This window comes from Vanessa atalanta, chromosome W (genome assembly GCF_905147765.1).
Source record: "Vanessa atalanta chromosome W, ilVanAtal1.2, whole genome shotgun sequence".
NCBI lineage: Eukaryota > Metazoa > Arthropoda > Insecta > Lepidoptera > Nymphalidae > Vanessa > Vanessa atalanta.
In genome coordinates, this window is record NC_061901.1 from 6,906,362 (window position 1) to 6,913,554 (window position 7,193).

Here is a 7,193-nt window from a genome sequence, read left to right on the forward strand (position 1 = left end):
GCAAGAGGCCATTTGCGGAGGGAAGTGCTCTCCTGGGTGGGGAAATAATTCTCCAACCAGGCGCAGAAGGAGTTCCGACGGCAGCGTCTCTGTCGCAGGTGCGCCGTAGGTGCGGATTTTTCCTCGCACGCCACAATACGTACGTAGTCACATGGGTCCCGGTTCAGGGTCACCAACAGTCCCTCTCTAGCTCGCTCTTTGGCCAGGCGTATCGTCAGCTGCAGCTCATTTTTCAGCCGATGATAGGAGGCTAGTAGCTGTCATTCCAAGTCCGCGTCATAGCCGCTTCGCCTGCGACAGCGGACATAGGCCCTCCGCGCCCGATTGCATGATCGACCGAAGCTGCGCAATTTCAATCGACTACTAGTAAACCTGACAGCACGGTGCAATGCGCCGGGATCTCGGCATGGCCGCATCGCAAATCTCCTTTAGAGCACTTTGCATGCGGCCCGCTAGCTCATCAACGCTGGCAACAGCTCACGATCCAGCTGGCCAACGGACCACCTTGGGAGCGTAGTAGGGACCCTTGGGGGATCCCCAGCCGTCAGAGCTGGAGATCTCAAATCGGATATACCTGTGATCCGACAGAGTCTCCACTTCTTCCTCTACTCTCCAATTCAACACTCTGCGCGCTGCAACAGGGGTGGCGAACAAAAGGTTTTTTTTTTTTATGTCCAAAGGTGGCAAACGAGCAGGAGGCTCACCTGATGGAAAGTGACTACCACCGCCCATGGACATCTGCAACACCGGGGGGCTTGCAGGTGCGTTGCCGGCCTTTCAGGAAAGAGTACGCTCTTTTCTTGAAGGTTCCCAAGTCGTATCGGTTCGGAAAAACCGCCGGCGAAAGCTGGTTCCACAGAGTGGTTGTGCGAGGCAGAAAAAGGTCCACAACGGATCCTCCTGCTGGCGCACGCAGGTGTGAACCTGCCCCCTGTTGAGTAGGGACAGGCTGGATAGTAGGGCCCACACTTGTACAGCCCTCCCTCGTGAATTCGTGGCAGGATTTCCCCAGGCACGCGATTTTGCGTTAAAGTCGCCGAGAACCACTACCTGTCTCGACGAACGTCTGGCCACCGCAGCTCTGAGAGAGCCGATATGGGCCTGCACTTTGATCACCGTCCCCCGGACGGTGATACTCGCCCCTCGTAAGGGGTCCTTGCCGTGGACCGTGGAATAGGAGGGCCTCCGTTTTGGATATGGAGCAAGCTCAGCATTCCCATACGGTCCATACGGCATCGTCTCGGTGACGGGGGCGCCTTGGGTGCGGAAGTTCCGCGCACATCGCGGTACGGGCGCCCCCACGGGTCTCGATTGAGACCCGCCAGAAGCTTCCTCCCTGGCCTTCTCTTTGGCCTTGCTTATCGCCAGCTGCAGATCTTTTTTCAGCTGGCGATAAGCGTCCAGCAACTGTCCCTCTAGGTCCGTGTCGAGGCCGTTGCGCCTTCGACAGCGGACGTGGGCCCTCCGCGCCCGGCAGGACGTCGCCCGAAGGTCGGCGATTTTGGGCGACCACCAATTTTCGGGCGACTTGCCGGCGCGGAACCCTGAGGAAATTTTAAGTTTTTATTTAATATCTTCGGAACGGAGAGGCCGATCCGGGAGCTTGAGGTGTTGACGAATGCAAGACAGAGGGCCCCACAATCGCGCCGAACAACGGAAAAAGATTGACAAAGAAATAAACAGAGAAATTAAGGAAAAACGTAAAAATAGACTAAAAGCCGGCAAAACCGGAAGAAATTCGAAGTTATATTATACTACACGCACACCCTGGCCGAGCTCCACTCAACCAAAAGTCGACCAGCATTAGACAGTTTCTTCGCCGTAGCTATTGGACGTGTTACGCGTACCATACCCATATATCCGGGTGTCACCTCTCCAGGTGTCATGCGGACCCGGACATATTTACACTTAACCGCTTCAATGGGGCAACGCCCCTCGCGAGCGACTGCGGCGACGACTTTCTCTTTCATGAACGAGTCGTCGAGCCCCGTCACCTTAATATCCACCCTTTCGATGGGACGGACGACATTGGCCACCCTATCCAACACCGTACGGAGTTTGTCGGTCAGCTCTGCCTGTTCCGGCTGTGCTCTCGGTAGTTCCAACACTCTGGCCCCTGTCACCGAGCGTCAGACTTTGAGGCCACCACTTATCCCGAGGTCTTGAAGTTTCTTGGCCTGCTCGGCGCGCTCCAAGATCGGGGCATACGTGACACCCTTCTGTTCCGCTTCCGGTTGTAGCGTTACTACCACTGCAGCTGTACGTGGGGCGACCAGCTTGGGCTTGGCCACTTGAGGTACCTTAGACGTAACTGTTGCGATTGTTTCAGCAGGGGGAGAAGCCATATTCCCCTTCTTCCCCTTTTTGACTACAGTGGACCAGGACGTCTCAAGTGCCATCTGTGGCGAAATCGTCTCCGGCGCTATCGGGACGCTTGAGGGGCCAGCGATAGGTGCCGTCGAAGCATCTGGTGGCGCCCGGTTAGTTGCGAGTGTAGATTTCGACAGTGGAGCCGGATGGGCTGCCTTTGCGTGCGACGAAGTGTGTTGCTGCTGTGACTCCCGCCTTTTATCTGCAGCTAACAGGGGCGTTGTATCTTCACAGGTGCGAGGCCCTCCTCCAATTTTAATAATAATAATAATCTTTATTTGAAAAATATAAGTATTACAGTAATTACACCAAGTCGCTTATATCTACACTAATTACTTAACAATTTTTTTTAAATATTCATACTAATTTGAATAAAACATACTACTAAGGACGAAAGAGATAAAATTTAGTAAAAATAAAATTTATAAAAAAAAGTAAACAAAAATAAGCTTAAATCTATTTAGGAACTACAAAACATCTTTAAAATTCTGGAAATTTGGTAATTTGGAATGATGAAATTAAGGAGGTCTTAAATTCTCCAACGTCTAAGCATCCTGGGCAGAGCCGGTGGACGTCTCATTTGCCACTACCACCGCATCTCCGCGAAATCGAGGCGATGAGCTTTCACCTCCGCCTTGAGGCTGTCTATCTCATTACGCAAGCGGCCATTATCGGCTTGGAGTTTTCGCGTCTCATCCGCTTCAGTCCGCGATGCCAGGGCATCTACATTTCCCTGAAGTGCAGCTGCCGAATCCTTTAGTTTTTAACATAACCACCTTTTAGATTGGAGGATTTTTGCGCCACCTCCAAAATGAGGGCTGCGCTGCGGCCGGTCTCTGCACGAAGTTCCTCCATGCCTATTAGCAGGAGTCATTCTTGCATTTCTTGCATTCGTAGCGGTTTCTTCGGAGCCCAAGACCACTTCCGAAACATCCTTTCGGAACACCCTCCCTGGCCTCGGCGACCCTCGCCTTAAGTTAACCCTTAGCCCGAGCGAGGCCACTACAATGATCCCTCAAGGCCGTTTTGCCACGAGTTGCTAGTTCGCAGTTAACGCACAAACTTGCGTCTTTTTGGGGTTGAAATGGACTAGGTTTAGCCGACCCCAGTTCGAGACTTTGTTTAACGAAGACTCGATTTCAGACACAAGTTTGTTCCGGTTTTCTTCGACGTTTTCCCGAAAAATTAGCACGGCCCGCACGGCACGGCCGGTGTATGAGGTGTCTACGGTGCTGTCGTCTGCATAGCAGTGAATGTTACTGATTTGCAACAAGTCATTGATATGCAGAAGAAATAGAGTGGGTGATAGAACGCAGCCTTGTGGAACACCAGCATTGACGAATTTTAAGTCAGAGCATGCACCGTCGACAACGACCTTGATGCTCCGATCTGCCAAAAAACTGGTAATCCAATTGTATAATTTCCCGGGAAGCCCATAGGAAGGAAGCTTCGAAAGAAGCGCTTTGTGCAACACGCGATCGAAGGTCTTCGCTATGTCCAGACTGGATGCCTTGCTCTCAACTGCTTCCGCCCATCTATGAGTAAGGTAAAATAGAAGATCAAAGGCAGAGCGACTCCGACGGAAACCGTACTGGCGGTCGCTAATCAGCTCTTCTAGGTACCGCAGGAGCTGGCAGTTTATAAAGGACTCCATTATCTTGGAGACCAAGGAGGTGATGGCTATAGGCCTATAGTTGGACGGGTCTGAGCGGTTGCCCTTTTTAGGGATTGGATGCACCAAAGCAGTCTTCCAGGAGTTTGGGACGATGCCGTATGCATAGGATTGCTGGAAAAGACGCGTTAAGACCGGCACCAACTCGGGAACACAAGTCCGTAGCACGATTGGAGGGATGCCATCAGGTCCACTCGACTTATTATCTAAGGAAAGAAGCGCTTTACGAATTGCACTTTGCCGGAATTTAACCTCCGGCATCGTGGTATCACACCGCGGGATTGTTAGTGGTGACTTTTCTCGGTCATCCAGAGTCGAGTTCGCCGCGAAGAGAGAGCCTAAAAGATCAGCTTTTTTCTTTCGCGTTATGGGCTAATGACTCACCGTCCCTGTGCAAAGATGGAAAGGAGGGCTGACAGAAATTCCCTCAAACAGCCTTAGCGAGAGACCAGAACGCACGTGTTCCTGAAGGGAGGCACACTAGTCTCTCGCCAATTCTGCCAATGTACTCCGTCTTCGCCTTAGCAATCACGTTTTTGAAGGACCTAGAGGAAGAGTTATAGTCCTTTCTGAATGCGCCGGTCTTTACATCACGAGCTACCGATGTGTTAGCCCAGTCATGGTAGCGTTCCCATTTTCGGCGATTTGAGGCCGTTTTGCAAAACGACCAAATCAGGGCTGGGACTTGCCACCGATGGGCACCGCAGAATAAGGAATGAACAGTTCCATACCCTGAAGTACCACATCGGCGACAGAGTCAGCAACAACGCTCGGATCATCCGGCGAGAAACAAACCTGCCCCCATGGGTAGGATGCAAAGAAGGACCGCATCCCATCCCAATCTGCTGATTTGTAGTGCCACACTCGGCGGCAGCCCACGAAACGAGGTCGTGAGTACCGTACAACCGGCACTGTACTCCGGACGAGACAGTGGTGCGACGAGCCCAGAGGGGGATCGACGATAACCTGGAAGCCATCCGGATGGGAAGTCAGCAGAAGGCCCAACAGGGAAGGTGTATGATCCCCCACGTCTGGTATTCGGGTTGGCGAGGGGACTAGGTGTGTCAAATCATATGCTAAAGCGAAGTCGAGAACAGATCTACCCGCATGATCGGTAGTGCGCGATCCAAGCCATTCGGCATTGTAGGCATTAAAATCGCCAAGAATTACGATCTCTGCGGATGGGATCTGCTGCAGCACGGAATCTATAGCCATTTGGACGTGCTCAACCAGTCGGTCGGTTTCGGCATTACCGCTATGGGACCTATAAAGGCACGCGTAGATTCGCGGATGGTCGTCGCAGTCTACACGCAGCCAGATAATCGATAGGTCCTGCCCTTCAAGACTGCCGAGGCGTCGAGATCAGATATCATCTCTGACGTAAACGCATACCCCAGCTCATGGTACAAAGGAATGTTCCAATTTGTACCCGGGGTAAGAGAGAAAAGTCGTATCGGCAGGAGAGGATATCTGGGTCTCGGTAAGAAAGAGCAAGGCCGGCTTCGCCGTCTCAAGGTGAAAGTGAACGGCGTTCAAGTTGGAGTTGAGTCCCCTTATGTTGCAGAAGTCCACGGTGAGGGTGGTAGGGGTTGCCTTATGATGCCTGCTCCGCTTACCACGAACAGTGGCGAGCGCAAAATTCGGAGAATGGTGCGGGATTCTACTGAACGTTCCGGATTATCAACGACTAATGAAAGTATGCAACTAAAAGTACCTCCATTCTCACCTGAGGATCCAGAGATTTGGTTTGCGCTCCTAGAAGGTCAGTTCGAAAATTTTGATATTACCGATGATGCGATCAAATTTAACAACGTAATTACCAATTTGGACATCCAAGACGCGAAAGCAGTGAAGGATATTATAGTTAATCCGCCAGCTAGGCATCGCTATAGTAAAATAAAAAGCGAATTAATACGGCGATTATCTGCTTCACATGAAAAAAAAGTTAAGCAAATGCTGACTTGTGAGGAACTTGGTGATAGGAGGCCATCTCTCCGTCGGTTGAACAGATGTGGATATGCTATAAAAGCAAAGGTAAGAATATTGTAATAGGAACCGCATATAGGCCACCTTGGTTAAACGTACAAACTTTTTTTGATGCGTTGTACGAATCATTATCCGCTTTTTCATGGCGTGACCAATTTATCATTGTTGGAGATTTTAATATAAATTTTTTAGATAAGAATAATACAAACCATAAATCACTTACTGACTTTTTAAACTATTCAAATTTAACGCAATATGTTAGTGAGCCTACGCATTTTACAAATCATAACGAAACTCTCCTAGATTTGTTCTGTACCGATGCAAGTGTTTGTCAGATCTGGGTTGATTATATCTGCACTCTAAGCAGTCACTCATTCATATCTTGTGAGGTTACTGTTAGTAAAGATAAATTTATGCCAAAAAAAATTTTCTACAGGGACATAAAATCTATTAATCCAAATGAATTAGATACATGTCTTGCACTTATCAACTGGGACTGCATTGCTGAACTTCAAAGTGTAGATGACATGGTGGGCGAATTTAATATAGAGATTCGACGGATTTATGATACTCTTGCACCTTTGAAATGTCTGCACGTTAAGCATCGTCATTATCCCTGGATTACATCTACTATCAAGCTTATGATGAGACTACGAGATAATGCACACTTAAGAGCTCGTAAAACGAAAGTAGATGCCCACATTAATCATTATAAAGACTTAAAAAGCTTTGTACGCTTATCAATCAAAAATGAGAAAAAAGCTTATTTTGAAACTTATGTTAATAAAAATCTTAATAACGCAAAGATTCTATGGAAACACATCAAATTTAATGTTAATATTCATAGAAAAAGTGACTGATGAACATTTGCGTGATCTAAATAAACTGAATACCTTTTTTCTTACAGTTCCTGGTAGCCACAATGCAAGTCAATTAGAAATTGAACAAAATATTCAACAAAATAAATTTAGTGATGCAAATTTAAGCTTAAAGGTAGTATCAGAGTCTGAGATCTTTAAACATATTAAAACTTTGACTACAAAAGCCATTGGTGCAGATGGCATCTCTCTCGATATGATATTGCCCACTCTTCAATATACCTTAAAGTTGATAACAAAAATAGTCAACACCTCTATTATGACAGGTATATACCCAAATCTCTGGC